Below are 16,696 nucleotides of genomic sequence, written 5' to 3' on the forward strand. Positions count from 1 at the left end.
GCCGATGACGTCCATGGCTTTGGCCCCTTTGAGTGGGGGGGAAGTGGCTCGCGTCTTGCGGAATCTCAAGGCGAAAAAGTCCTGTGACATCCATGGGGTATCGCATGGTTAGTTAAACAACGCTCCAAGCAATTGTTGGCACCATTGACCAAACTAATCAATTTTTCATTTGAAACAGGCACCTTTCTAGACAAATTAAAAATTGCTAAAATCACTCCGATTTTAAAAAAGGACGATCCTTGCGTGACTAGCAATTATCGTCCAATTTCTGTTTTGCCTGCCATCAGTAAAGTCTTTGAAAAAATATTTTTGGCACGACTGGAAACCTTCCTTTCAAGATTTGAAATTCTGGATCCAGAACAATATGGATTCAGAAAAAAACAGATCAACAGTCGATGCAGTCACAAACCTTGTTGAACTCGTTGTCGATGGGTTGGAGAGAACAGAACATGTGCTCAGCATATTTCTTGACCTCTCCAAAGCTTTTGACTGCGTGCACAATGCGACACTGCTGCACCAGTTAGAGGAATGCGGCATTCGATGTTTGCCGCACAAATGGATCATGTCTTATCTCAGTGACAGGGTCCAGTGTGTACAGATCGAGAATGTCCTGTCAGACAAAACACAAGTAACCCAAGGTGTTCCCCAGGGATCAATTCTTGGCCCAGTTCTTTTTAATCTCTATGTCAACGGACTGAAATCATCTATCTAGCATGGTAAAGTGATTCAGTACTCTGATGACACGACTATTTGTGTAAAGGCAAAATCAGCTACTGAATTAGAACTCAAATCATTTCTTGATCTAAATCTTTGCATTCAACATTTCAATGAAATGAACTTGCAAGCAAACAATTCAAACTCAAATTTCATCAAATTTCTTTTTCAGCAGCGCAATGAACAAAACAAAATCACTGTGATGGTGGATGATGAACTCATTGAAGAAACATCTTCCACAAAGTTCCTTGGAATACATCTTGACAAGGAGTTGACTTGGAACGGTCACACGAGTTAACTCAGGCATTTATGCTTTGCGTAACCTAGCACAATTCTGCTCCCTTGAACTCTTAAGAACAGCCTATTTTGGTTTGGTCCATACTCACTTGGAGTACGGAATCAGACTTTGGGGTAGCTGCTCAAAATTCAAGCTGGAAAGGGTTAGACTTCAGAAAAGAGCTGTCAGAACCATATTGAAATTAAAAACAAGAGAGTCGTGTAGAGAAGCATTTAGGGAACTTAGATTATTGACTTTACCCTCCCTCTATATCTTGGAGGTCGCTCTGTACTGCAGGTCAAGGTGCACTTTGACTCAAGGCAGGGATGTTCACTCATATGATACTAGAGGTAGGGACAACTACAGAATTCATCCACACAGAAGTACAGCCTTTGAACGGCTGCCATCTCAAGTTGGTGTGAAAGTAATCAACTGCCTTCCTGAATGCATAAAAAACCAAAACCTGAATCTTTTCAAGACTCGTTTGAAGCACCTTTTGGTGTCTAGTGCCTTTTACACGATTGAGGAGTTTTTTCAATACCGCTGGGAAATTAGTAACCCCCCTAGCCGATATTCTGTTGTTGAGAGTGTGATTGTTTGCATGATTGTTGAGAGATGTATGTATGTTTTAGTGAGCTTCAATGTGTATGAATGGCTAGGAAGAATATGACGCTTCCAACACAATTGTAAAATTGTAACAAATGCAATAAAGAATTTATTATTATTATTATGATCTTGTGTTTGTTTGTAATATTTAGTACATTAAAGAGTAGAAATATCAAACTTTGTTAGCTTTAACAAATCTTAACCTGAAAAAAATAAACTGATCGAATCTATATTTTGAAATAATATAAACATATCTAACCTTACTCCTAATATAGACTTCAGAACAAATATAGGGGTTGGGTGGGTCCTGACTTTTTATTCACCCTGCGTAAGAGAGGAAGCTTTACATGTAACCTCAACGAAGCCCGTAACGTGACACAGAGTGAGGCGTATTTTTAACTTGTTAACAGGAGGAAATCTGTTCTACTTGCAAATTAATGCGACATACTTTTATAAGATTCGTGATTCAACATATAACACATACTTTTCTTTAAAATGAACTTAAAAACAGCTGAAATCAAGCAAACAACTGCTATCAGTAAAATTACTCATTAAAAATAAAAAATAAATTTGAGAGTAGTTAAAACTTAAAAGAATCATAATATATTTGACAAATGTTTATGGTAAAACATTACTCATTTCTCTGAAAACTGAAATATTTTACGGAATATAAATAGATATGTTGGAAACTGTATATAAATATGACGTCATTGCATAAATGCGTTAAAAAGTTACACGGGAAGAGGAACATTAGCTGATTGTCGAGGGACTGGGAGATGTAACTCCTGTCATTTAGTCATCAGTCATTAACACGACAGCTGAATGTAACATTGTGGAAGCTCTTCGGATTTACAGAATGTCATAGCTAATAGAGACAAAATATATAGCAATTGGTACTTTGTTAAAAATAAATAGTGATAAAACACATATTGAAGGGCATATTTATGATTGAGAGAGCAGTATGTTCTCGAAGTTTATCAACTATTAAATTTGCCATTTTAATATTAAAGTGTATCCGTAAATATTATAAACATGCATTCCCAGGATCCTTTATTTGAAACACACTGATAACAAAAAAAAATTAACATAACCCAAAACAAGAGTTTAAAACTTAAATAGAAAGAGTTTTTAACATTTAAATACCATAAAAAACAAGAATCCAATGAGTTGTATGTTGAATATGTGTAAATGTTTACATAGCACTAATATTTATATAACAGAAGGAAAAGAGAATCACCTTATGTTTAATCCATCTGATTGCTTTAATTATAAAATTAATTGAGGTGTGAATTCAACAATGTATATCATAGATACATAATTGGGTAAGTGTTAACGAAACTCGGATTGCTTTAAAAGTTAATTTATAACTGGCTGTCTTGTAGACGATCTTCTTTTCACGATATCTGGAAAACGACCTGGCAAAAATTACGTTATGCTAGAAGGTTAATTTCTACATGGGAAACAGTTAGTTTAATGATGGTCAAAGTCAAATTCAAAGTCAAGTCTTTTATTTCCGTTGATAATAATACAATTATGAGGCAAAAACCATACCGAATAAAGCTATAATTTTTACATTCGTTCACAATACCACATTCAGACATACAATCGTTACATTCATCCATACCACTTACTCGCCAAGTCTCTCCACCGCCAACGCCAATGTCAGTCTTCTAGATTGGAGGTCTCCCAACTATAATTTAAAAACTCGTCGACGCTATATAATGCTTTAGATGCTTAAAAGCGCTTCAGACGAGTTTTTAACGCCTTGGGCGTTTTTACATTTTTCATGGAATGAGGCAAAGTGTTGATGAATCGGACACCTGCCTGCGAGGGCAGGTGTTCATAAACCACTGTTCTGTGTCGCCCAGTACGGTAGTTGTCTCTGCCTCTCGTTTCATATTCATGCACGTCACGGCCCCTAGTCAGGACACATTTTGACTTACAGAATAAAACTACCTCCAAGATATAGAGACATGGCAGAGTCAACAGCTGCAATTTTTTGAAAGCTGGCCTGCACGACTCTCTGAAGTTCATATTGGCGATTGTTCTGATCGCTTTCTTTTGAAGCCTGAAAACTCTCAAAATTTGATTGTTTGAACAAGCTCCCCACAAAATCACTCCGTAGGAAAGATGTGGGTAAATCAGACCGTAATACGCCGCCATCAGCACCTGTTTTGGGCATTATTTGGCTAAAGATCTTAAAACATAAACGCCAGATGCTAATTTTTAACAAACTGAATTAATATGAAATTCCCATGTCTAACCTCAATCAAGGTATATTCCAAGGAATTTGGAGGAGTAAACTTCTTCTAACGTGGAGTCTCCCAGCATGATGGAAGGCCCACACCCAACCTCCATTGGCCGCAGGGCGAAATTCGAAAAATTAGATCTTTTGGAATTTGTTGTGAGGTAGATGCTATGAAAGTGTTGGACGCAGTTGTTAAGGTCAACAAAAGCTTTTTGTTCAAAAACTTCTTTTGATTTTTCGTTAAAACAGGGAGCCGTTTCATCAGCATACTGCACGGGATTCCCGTACATAAGTGATGACTCGATGTCATTGACATAGACCAGAAAAAGGATTGGACTGAGAATAGAGCCTTGGGGAACTCCATATCTCAAATTGAATAGACTTGAAAGGTGATTTGTAATTTGGACAGTCTGTGTTCTATAGCTTAGAAATGATTTAATCCACAGCAGGGGCACACTTCGAATGGCATGAGATTCAAGTTTGTCAAGAAGTGTATTGTGGTGTGTATTATGTATGTCAAGAAGTGTGTATTATGGTCAACACAGTCGAATGCTTTGGATAAGTCGAGAAACACACTTATGGTGGGATTCTGACACTCTAACCCCTCTACAAACCATTTCGACCAGACTCACCACTGCGTGTACCGTCGATTTTCCCTTTCTGAAGCCAAATAGGTCTTCAGAGAGCTGGTTGTGTTTTGCTAAAAAAACAAAGCTTTCTTGTCAAAAATATCTTTCGAAAATCTTGCTCAAAGTTGGCAAAATAGAGGCAGGCCAATAATTGTTAAGGGAGCATCGGTCATCTTTTTTAAAAATGGGATGTACTTTAGCAATTTTCAGGATAGAGAGAAAAACTCCTGTTTGAAAAGACAAGTATACCAATAGAGTCTGGTGCTGGTGATTGTTACTAAGCTGGTACAATTGTCTTTTGTTTGCCGGGGTATGAAACAATTTCCATTGTGTCTGACTGTATGTCTCGTTGTCCTTAGGCCAAATCGAGAATTAAAAAAAAGCTATGGACTTTAAACTATTCATGCAATAGCAGCGAAAGTTCCTGCGGTGTATATACAGATGTGTATATTTTATTGGAGATATGTTGCTTCTGAACTGTTGTATACCATTTTTTATATTTGTAAATGTAATTAAACAAAATATTTTTAACACGTGTTATTCATATTTTCCCAACTGCATACGCTAGTAAAGGGAGGCACTAATATCCTATTGCGTGTTAAATAAGATTTAATATTTCCGATGAGCATATTTATACATCATTGATAGATAATTTTTTTAACTGAATTGAAAACAAAAATTTATTTAAGAGATAGGTCAATATAATCAATATAAAATATATTTCATAAGTTATAAATACAGATCTATTATAACAATATTGCTTTGCTATTATTATTTTTCTTGTATCACTTTGAAGAGTCCAACTAAAAACGTACGAAGGTTAAACTACCACTATTGATTGAAAGCGATAAGAAAGTAGTCCATCTTTTAAATTATTCAAGAATTTTTAATGAAATTGAATTTTGTATAAATACAGGCTATAAAATATTATTTGGTGACAATAATATTCGTTTCATAAAGCTCAAAAAGTTGTATTTACAGTATTACAACGCATGCAAATATTCCTATGTAATGTAAATAATGTTTTGTAGGCAACACTGAAAAAATTTTGACTACATTTTAAGATGATTCATTGCCTAATTCCTCCCGAAGTTATTTGGCTGATGATTATATCCATTCCTCTAAATTTCGTAATTACATCAAAAATAAAAAAAAAATCATAAATTTTTAAATATAGTAATAGAACATTCTTACGCTTTTCGAAATTACTTTAATTGTAAGGAATTCGTAATGAAAATCACGTTTGAAGTCGAAAATTATTTGAATATTTTAGGAAAAGTATGTAACTAATACACTGAAAAATATAACACTAAGTGTTTCAAGTCCTTTCTTAAGAAATATAACATTTTTGAGAGAGATATAAGTGTGAAGAACATTGCAGTGGGAGTTGAGACAGTGAAGGACAAATTACAAAAGGAATTGTGAAGCCTGGGAAGGGCAACTCTTTCTTGTTGTGTTTAGAGGTTATTTCGCGGGATGTATCTTCTCTTTCGTATAGCCATTTTTGTACATAAATATATATATATATATATATATATAATTTGTCCTATTTATTTTTTAGTTAATGTTTTGTTTTAAATTATGCACATTTATGATTTCCATATAAATTCCTGCTAAAATTTGAAAACAAAGAATTAATTATTAAAACAACAGATCGCCGGTATTAAACAGATGAAAGGCGGCTCTTTGTTTTGGCAACGAGGTGTGAAATAGCTTCTCTGTTCTATTTAATAAACACTTTCTTGTCGAAGCATGCAATACTATTTATGTCATATGTCCTTATATTGTAGGAATACCTTCTAGATTTTTTCGCATGACAGGTTAAACAATGCTGTGAAAACGTAATTAACAATTCAATGTAGTCATTAAAATATCACAACATAATCATATTTTTAATTATATTAAGTACTATTTTATTTTTTTATAGCCTTGGAAACATAGATTAAGCATAACATTAACAACACTTCTTATTTAAATCATTTTTTAATAACCTTTAACGCACATAGGTTATCCTAATATTAAGATTAGAAGGTTTAGCAATATGATTTTAATTAAAATACTTAGTAAAGACAATGATACTTTTTAGCTTTTGATACAGACTTTTGTAAAACCCAACGTACATGTTTTTCGTAAGAACTTTATAGGCTATATGTACATATTGATTGGGATAAAAAAACTCTACTTTGGCACTATAAAAATAGTTAGGACATATGCATATTACAATGGTCAAAAGTAGACGATTTATTGCCGATTTAGTCTTCTCGAATCTGTGTATATATATATATATATATATATATATATATATATATATATATATAATATATATATATATATATATACAGGGTGATTCAAAACTAAACGGCAATCTCTCGGGAGCTTATTCTATAGCTAAAAACAAGTAAAAAAGTTCATATAACCATATGCCCGGAAACGCTTCGTTAGCGAGTTACGCCTAGCGAAAGATTTCGCCCGGATTTCAGAACCCTTGGTGAAGTCAGGCCGTATAAAAATGGTAAAGGTAGTTACAAAGATACAAATACGATTGTTTTTTATGTTTTTATATCTGAAAAATTTATTAAAATTCGTCCCAGAGCTGTAAATGAAATACTTTCAGAGATATCTTACGTAAAACACAAGAATTGGTGCAAAGAAATAACACATTTTTGTGTTTAACGTAAGATTACTTCCATAAATGTTAAATAAAATTTTTAGTAGCAATAATTAATGATTGTTCATTTGTACCGGTTTAGTATTGTATAAATTATTGTTGATGCTGTATTATATATAGAATATAAACAGAAAATAGTGTTGAACATACCTGATGAAAATACTAAAGATTTAATTTCAGTTACTAATAAGTTTCGGACGCCATTTCGAAGGTTAAAAACCTTCCAGTGCTGATTGATATACAAGGACTTTTGATTCGTGTGAATTATATTTCCGACGCCAATGTCGAGTTTCCAAGATCAAGTAACTATATTAAAAAGTGTATATTTATAGTAAATTTTAATTACTTTGGACTAATTATATTTTTGTTGCACAGCAGATTTTGCCTTTTTCCCGAAAAAAAAGAAAAAAAACACATAAACAGTACTGAGAAGCCTACTTATGTGAAATGAAAACAAAGATAGGTGTCATAACTGTCTTTTAATTTTTTTTTTTTAGTTTTGTTTTTGGCGATGGAAGAATTTTGAAGGAAACAGGGTTTTCCGGACATTTGCCATCGTTCAGTGATACAAGAAATCAGAAACATTTAGTGTTACTGATTTTTTGTATCACTAAACGATGGTAAAGGTCCGGAAAAATCCTGTCTTTTAATGTATAATAGAAAGTATGTTAAAAGTGTATATTTATGGTACATTTGAATTACTTAGGACTAATTATTTTTTGTTGCACAGTAGATTTTGCTTTTTTCCCGACAAAAAAGAAAAAGAACATATGTAGCAGTTCTGAAAAGCCTACTTATGTCAAAAGACAATAAAGATAGGTGTCGTAACTGTCTTTTATTTTTTGTTAGTTTGGTTATTGCCGATTGAAAGATTTTTAAGGAAACGGGTTTTTCCGGACATTTGCCTTCATTCAGTGATACAAGAGATCTGAAACATTTGGTGTTACTGATCTTTTGTATCACTAAACGATGGTAAAGGTCCGGAAAAATCCTGTCTTTTAATGTATAATAAAAGACTAATTTTTTTTCAAAACTGCATTTCTAGCAGTTTCCCGCAGCTTTCCACGCTATTTCGTATGCGTGGCCGGTGTATCACCGCTGGTTCGAGTCGGGTATACTTCCGACACCAGTTCAGAGTTGCCTTGTTGCTGCGATTAATAAATACATTATTATATACACATATTAAATACATATATTTATAACTATAGTAATTTACTATATTCTCTTTTTTTGTCACATCTTTGGTTTTGTCTTATTTCCAGAGCAAGAAAATATATGAGACAGATCAGAGAATCTGTTAAAGGTCAACTGAGATTGGTTTTATAATAGTCTTTAAATTAATAGTAAAAGTGAGATGGTAACTTAGTTTTTATAATTAATACTTAATATTTTCTAAAAATTTACAGTTAAAAGATCATTAAAATACACTATTTTACGTGTTTGTTTCTTTGTAAACTTAAAATTTATTTAAAATATTTTAGAATATTTAGTGCTGTAATTGGTATTTCAGTTCAAAGCACAGCCCATAAACCTTTCATACAGCATAGTTCTTGCCGACTATTTTAAAGGAAATGATTTATTTTATGTTTAATTAATAATGTTTTAAGCAATTTCTAAGGTATATGAATACTGTACTTACTAAATCTGAAATATAAATGCGACGTGATAAATAATGGATACTCAGAGATTTATCATTCAAAAAATGCATACATTTTTTAATTTGTCCTTAAATTATGGTTGTGGTGTCATAAAACATTGTTTACACATAACAGTTAATAACATTTGATATCCTCAGTTCATTAATTGTTCACAAAATTAGAGACTAAGATGAGATATTTCACTGCTTTATTGGCCATTAGGACGTACCCCAGAGGAATGTTTTAAATACGAATAGGCCTATATTCATCAAATTGGCCGTAAGAATGTCCATGTAACATTTCAGTTTAAGCAGTATAAAGGTGTTTTCTAATAGTATGATAAAATGTATGATTAATAGGCCATTATTTTTAATAAATCTTTGATCAATATTCAATATTCCAAAATATATTTTGATCTTTTAAATAAACTAGTAGTATTAACTGCAAATTAAAGAATGTATTTTAACATTTGTGAATATATGAATATGGTCCGAAGTACTACAATGATTTTCATAAATCCCGCATATATTGTATTGTAAGAATAACTTTCAATCAGTTAATAGCTTGAGTTACCTGCTTTTAGTAAAATAGTTATAAAGAAAAATTCAATCGAGGATTGAAAAGAAATAAACCTTAAAGCGGGGAGTAAGAATAATTATTAGCCACCCTTTCACAACGGTAGTGGATTTCCATTACAGCCGTTAATTTTGTTTCAAAATATGTCTCTTAAAGTTTTGAACTTTTCCCCACTGTATTACATTCAGTGAAATATGTTAACAAAAAACATTACCGTGAATGCAGTATAATTATGTGTACGGTCTTCAAACTTAAAAGATGCAGAAAAGGATAAAAAAGGAAGTCTTAGCATTAAATAAACATATTCTATAAGGGGTTAAATAATAACACATTGGTGTGCTATTTTATATGTAAAAAATGTTTGTTTTAAAAGATCTTTAGAGATTTGATATACACTATAAAATTGTTTGAACCTCAATTTAAAGTATATAGTGTTCTTTTATGGGCTTTCCATTAATACGAGTCTTAAATTTTATTTACTTGTCCAAGAGAATACTGCATTTTAATTATGATCTTATTTATGTCATGATCGTTTATATTATTAATGCTACATTTTAGGGCGGAAAATATGTATAAAGGAAGTATATCAAGGTGCAGGACATGTCAGAGAACTACTGATCAATCAAGGATGCATTTCCTTGTCTAGTACAAAAAATAACGTGTATTCTGAATTTAACTTACAGTTAATGGAAGAATTATTGACATAATTTTTCTTGCAACTATGGAATTGTAACTTATACATGACTTCTCTAAGCCATTAATTCAATAGAGGTTACTACAAGACTAAAAAGTAATGTGAGAAAGTTTATATAAACCGTTTCGGATTGAGGAGCTGTAAAAACATCTGCGAGTGAGATCAAATTTCGATAGATTATTATCAAGAAATGAAACTTTAATTACAATTAAAGTGATGGCTCTTAAAGGAGTTTTTTCAAACATCAAGGCTCTGACCCAGTGACTTCTAAAATTACAAAATTTTCCATAAACACATTATAAATTATACAAATATAATGAGGTATTATGTATAATTATATTATATGATTAAAATATAGCGATTTTTATTATATTATACAATATTATTATTATGATCAATATGCTAATTTTGCCGAGGCCAAATCGACAAGAATAGACTCTTTTCTAAAGTCTAATGACTGTGCCTCATGTTGGTCCAATATCCTGTACATAAGTTGTATTTTGTACTATAGTTAATTATATAAATAAATTTTATTTAATAATTGAAAAACCTGTTAATTGCAAACAGCAATTAACTGTAAACATTTTAAACATCATGACTACTGAAATAATATGAATCTAAATTATGCCTTGTTCATTTTTATACTTAATAGAGCACAATCATAATGACTAAATTTAGATTTTAAGATCCCTCCACAAATTGAAATATTTCTGAAACCATTCCAGCAATTCAATCAAATATCATGGAACGTTATTTCGAGGGAAATTCGAGTTATTTTGCAGATAATTTATAAGAAAACGTTCACTCTTCCATTTCAAAGCTTAAAACCACTGATCTTTAAACTGACATCCAAGATGGATCATAAAATGGGATTTTTGTAATTAAAACTTATCTCAGGAATGTTTAGAATGTTATTTGAACAGAACATGCTCTTGGTGTCCTTATTTCTCAACGGGAAATCGCGTGCCATGCCTCAGGCAACTGCTTGTTTTAATAATAAGTTTAATTTTAAAAAAATATAACATATTCACAAGTTTTTAGTAACACAATAATAATAAGTTTCAATAAAAAAGTTTTAATATAACCGTTCATTTAAATAAATTAATTAATATGAATTTGTATAATCCATTTCCTATGGAATCGCAATAACTAATAATTAAAGTACAACTACAATCTACTTTGATACTGAAATTCAATGTCAAGATGGAGGTCGTATATACATATTAGGAACAGATTATTGATCAAATTTACATGCCTTTGAGATTTTAAATATATATCAATAAGTATAGGCTATATTTAACTCGTAAAAGCGAAATATTACTTGATAGTCTACTTTTTTTTATCACTTTAGAGAGTAACTCAAGTATTAAATATGGGCGGTAGTTTGAAGTGTAAACAAAATTGTCAAAACTCTTTCTGTCATAACAAAATATTGCACAGTAATGCTTTGTAATAAAAATCGCTGTATCTTATTCTACAGTATAAATTTACTAACTGAGTGAAAATAATTGTAGTGATGGTAGCAAAAACCATACTGAAGCTGTTATTAAATTTTGTCCCTTGACCGATTTAGGACTTTTCAGTATCCGCACTTTTTCTCGTTTCTTCGTCTTTCTGAAACAACCAAACGTTCAGACATTATTACCTATTCAAATTTTTCGCTTTACACAAGTGATTACAGACAGTAAGTACTTTTAGATGCACTGATTAAATTATGTTTAAATATGTAATTTTTTATGTTTATAATTGAACATTAGTAAATATTTTAACAATTGAAAAAATTGTGATTAATCTCCTGATTTCAATACTTCTTACACACACACACACACACACACACACACACACACACACACCACACACACACACACACACACACACACACACACACACACACACACACACACACACACACACACACACACACACACACACACACACACACACACACACATATATATACATATATATATATAATGACACATTTGCAGCGATTACGCAATATAGTAATCGCCAAACCAACAACTAGAGGCACCCAGATTAAAAGATATAGTATTTTATAGGTGAATTAATAATCCCATTGTGTGTCAGGACAATATAGTCCATAGAAAATATAGTGAAGGTAGACAATACTTTGTAGTCTGGGTTTCTCTGAAGTCGATACGATGTAAAGAATCCATCTTCTGCTTCTTCTTTATTAAAACTCACATTGAATCAACCCCTCCCACTACAGGTAAGTTATGTGTAGAAAACTTAGTTGCTCCACTGTGCTTAGATATCGTGTCCAAAACATTGTAGTGCACATAATCGTGCACTTGATGGGACAATGAGTATACCTCTTCCTCTAAATTACACCTTTTTTATATTTCGTAGTCTAAGTGACTCTAATGTCGAGACGATGTGAAAGGTTCGCTTTGAGCTCCTTCTCTGACGAATTTCATCAGACGAACAAGACTCCCAGTAATTATGAATGTGACAGCGACAGATTTCAGACGTTGCACAAAGAGTAATATCAACTGGAGCAACTCAACATTCACATTTAGATTCTTATTAGTACATAAACAAGATATGTTTACGAATATTATTTATTCTTCAAGCTCCTACTACAAAAAGTTCCCACTGCTTTCAACCGTATATTGAAATCGGCATGACTCAATCTTAATATAAATATCTGTCATAAAGCAAGAGTTCGATAATTTAACCTGATTGAACATACCGAAACAAAAACTTAAATTGGTCAGTAAAATACGTGATACAAATAACTCTTTTCTTTTAATAAAAACAACTTTTTGTAATTCTAGTTAAAATTACCTAAAACCAACTTATATATTTAAAAGAACTTGGAAACTGAACCACTATGGAACAATACAAGAGAAAAACACTGGAATAAATTTCAAAAAAATTCATTTCGCTATGCAACTAGGGACGGAAACAAGTCGCATTGTCATCAGTCAATACTATCTGTATTAATACAAAATTAAACTTTGAAACACAGCTTACAAAAAAAGTAAAATAAATATAACGATTGGATGTTTTGATACAATTCTGTTTACATTGAATCTGACAGAGAATCAATTTCGCGCCTCGCTGCCAAAGCCGCCTTTAATCTTTAATACCGCCAACCAGCTGTAATTAGTTTCTCTACGTTTTAATTGCCTTTAGCGACTTTAGTTTCCAGTAGATGATGAATGCGTACTTTGTGTGCAGGACATCTGGACAATGAAGAGCCACACAATGACCTTTGTCGGTCAACACGAGTCCATGTTCTTGTACACAATACAGCACTTGTGTTTGGGTCTAACTGATTATCCTAATATGTTAAACATCAGCACAGCTTTTAATATGCTGTGTAACGATATAGTAGTACATAATGTGGAGTGTTTAGACCCAACAATGTTTGAAATACAAGTAATTAAAATGAAATACGAAGTCAATGATAGATAATGAAAGGGATGATCAATAGGACACATTTTGTAAAACTACGTCACATATTTTTATGACCTACACATGAAAGACAAATAGAACGAACACGTTTAGTTAATATTCACAGGTAGCATGGTGGTAGTATATACATAAGTCAATTTTTTCTTTATTCACTTTGATTCTTAAATTTTTTTTGGCTGTCAACCTATTATGTGAACTACCATTTTCCACATTTCCATACCCTTCTCAATGGGAACAATATAATTAAACTGACACATAGATATTACTTGTCTCCAAGATAAAATTTCAAAATGTCTGCTAAATATTTCCGATATAGTATACCTTGAAAATGATACAATATTAAGGTCGGGCTCAAATATTGTCACTTAGTTTGTCCATCATCGAGATCTATTATGATGCTCCGTTATTAATCATTATTTCGGATGAATAAAGGAATAAATATGTTTATATTTAATGTGTACATTGGAACTATTAAAATATTTACAAAAGTCTACTTTAGATTTATACTTGAAACTGGTTTATTAGTTTTAAAACTTTAGAAAACATGCAATGGATGAGAATTTAAACAATAAAAGTAGCAATAAACGCTTTCTTGCTACATAAAATTAAAAATATACAGGGAACTTCAGTTAAAGTAATTTGGATAATAGAGACACTTGGGCCAACTAGGGTCCATAATTAAAAGATAAAACTAAAAAGCACGTAGAGTAATCCAATTAGTTACATCTGATATACTTAAACTGCAGAGCACGACTTGTTTGGGTAACAGGGATAAGTTAAATGGTTCATTTGTGATTCGAGACTCTTTTATTGTTTGTAATAGAAGTATTTGATCAACTAAAGCTTTGTGGTAAATGGAGAATTTTGAAATTTAACAATGCAATGAATTCTCAACAAATTTTAAGAAATGTTGCATTACCTACAAAATTTACTAACAATAAAACGGTCCAATTAAAAAAAAACTAATTCTTTTATATAATTAAACTCGCGTACAATATATTATACGTAATTTATTCATTTATATCAGATGGTGTTATATTAGTATACATATGAACATAATAATGCACATCCGTTTTGAAATAGTGGTTAGGCAAAATAAAACTTAATTTAAATGATAAAGGCATCTAAAGTTTCATAAAGATGATAGATGGGAGGAAATGTGTGACAGCGGCTATATAACGTAATCCGAAAGTAGTAGAGGAAATAAAAAGAGAGTAAAAATATTATAGATCTATACATTTTCATGCCTTATGTACGAAAAATATTCTAAATAGGTAATTATAATATTAAACAGTTTTAAATATTACAAATGAAAATGCAGAAAATCTCTTATACTGCAATCTAACTTGAAACAAATTTAATTTCAACTTAGAAATGTTTAATTTTAAACATAAATAAAAGTACCGCTCTAGATACAATTACTAAGTTAATAGTTTCAAAGTTTCTTTGCAATAAACAAAATGCCAAATAATGTGTAACTAATTATTATAAAACTTGAGGTATTTTGTTTTAGCGCTGGCAGTTCTTGTGATTACATTCATAAAGCAGAACGACAGTTACACGATACTGCATTTTATTTTGAAAAACTAATGATCCCACAGAAAAACACAAAAATTAAATCAGAAATATCCTGTTCTATCATGGTTCAGAAGAGGTCCTTACAAGAAAGCCACTATTTTACAGACCTTTCAACTGCCAGAACCCCAAACTTCTGCTCTTCACCTAAAATCCGCAAACCGATTAGACCACCAACTGGAAGATGAATAGTTTCGAGTTATGGATGTTCAACTGAAAAGTACGATGTTCTCAAAACATTTTTCAAGGAACTTCCATCTTATATCAAGGACACAATAATTGTTGTACTTCCCGAAAATCCTATCCTAGTACAATTGAAGTAGATTCAATATAAACCAATATCCTTCATGGTGATGAACTTATTTTTAACTGTACGTGTTATTTTCCATGTCTTAAGACTTCCATATTGCGTCCGTACTCAGTATGATGTAGTATACAACATTGTGGGAATAATAGATAAAACTATAACTATGAATAATACATTCTGACTAAACGTCCGTATCTACTAACGGGTAGAGCTCGTTGGCCAGTATTAATTAATAAACATTTTAATGATGGTTACTGTCACATTTTGGCCAGAAGGTATTTAGTACCTTTCACGTATTTCATAACATAAATCCAAATTGATACGTTTGATACAGTGAACCTTAGTTATTTCAAGAAGTAGATTCTGTCATCAGTGTTTTAGGATGGTTTGAACCGAGAAACTGATAGTCATCATTAACATTACTTAATGTGCTAATAATAATTAAAAAGTCATGTTCAAGTAAATATAACATTTTCATTAACGACGAAACTATGTTTTATAGTTATAATTGGAACTGTTATTGGTCTAGAGTGCTACATTCACAAATAAAATGTACCGCAGATATATTTATATAAAGCTTGACTATAAAGAATAAATTATTGAAAATCAGCACACATGAATGATTAATATATGTAAAAATTACATCAAATATTAGAGCCAATACCAGAGAAAATAAAGTCGAGAGCTGGTTTAGAGGATAATCGTTTTACGATCAAACGTGATCGTGTTGTGGGATTTACTTACATTTGAACTTTACCTACTTATTGTACTGTGACGACTTATCATTATTTAAAACTGCTTTATAAAAGTAAGTTTTGATAAGAAGAAATTTATTTATTCAATAAAACTCAGCGTACGTAGGTCATCCGTGTGAAAGGATACGACAAAGGATAAAAAAGGATGAATTTAAGCTTTACTTTAATGGAAAGAAAGTACAAAGTACGATATATAGTAAAAAGTACATACGAAAATATTTATAAGGAAATCATTGCAGTAAATAACAAAATGGAAAACATACCGGTAACATTAAAATTGGATCTTAGAAGAATGTGACCTCTTTGCAAAGTAAACTCAGTTCATTAAAACTTGTGTTGGATCAACTTCTGTTTTTAATTTGTCCCGGAGTATTTTACATTCGTCTAAACAGCCTGAAGTTTATGAAGCTACAAAATGGGGTTTTTTCTCTATTAAATAATAATATATAAATTCTTTTATTTGTGTTACAATATATATAGTATGAATTGTATACAACTTAATGTCAGTGTCTGATAATGTGTCATAATAAGAGATATTGTCAAAATGTATGTTAGCTGTATAAAGGTAT

This window comes from Homalodisca vitripennis, unplaced genomic scaffold (genome assembly GCF_021130785.1).
Source record: "Homalodisca vitripennis isolate AUS2020 unplaced genomic scaffold, UT_GWSS_2.1 ScUCBcl_94;HRSCAF=1077, whole genome shotgun sequence".
NCBI classification, from domain to species: domain Eukaryota; kingdom Metazoa; phylum Arthropoda; class Insecta; order Hemiptera; family Cicadellidae; genus Homalodisca; species Homalodisca vitripennis.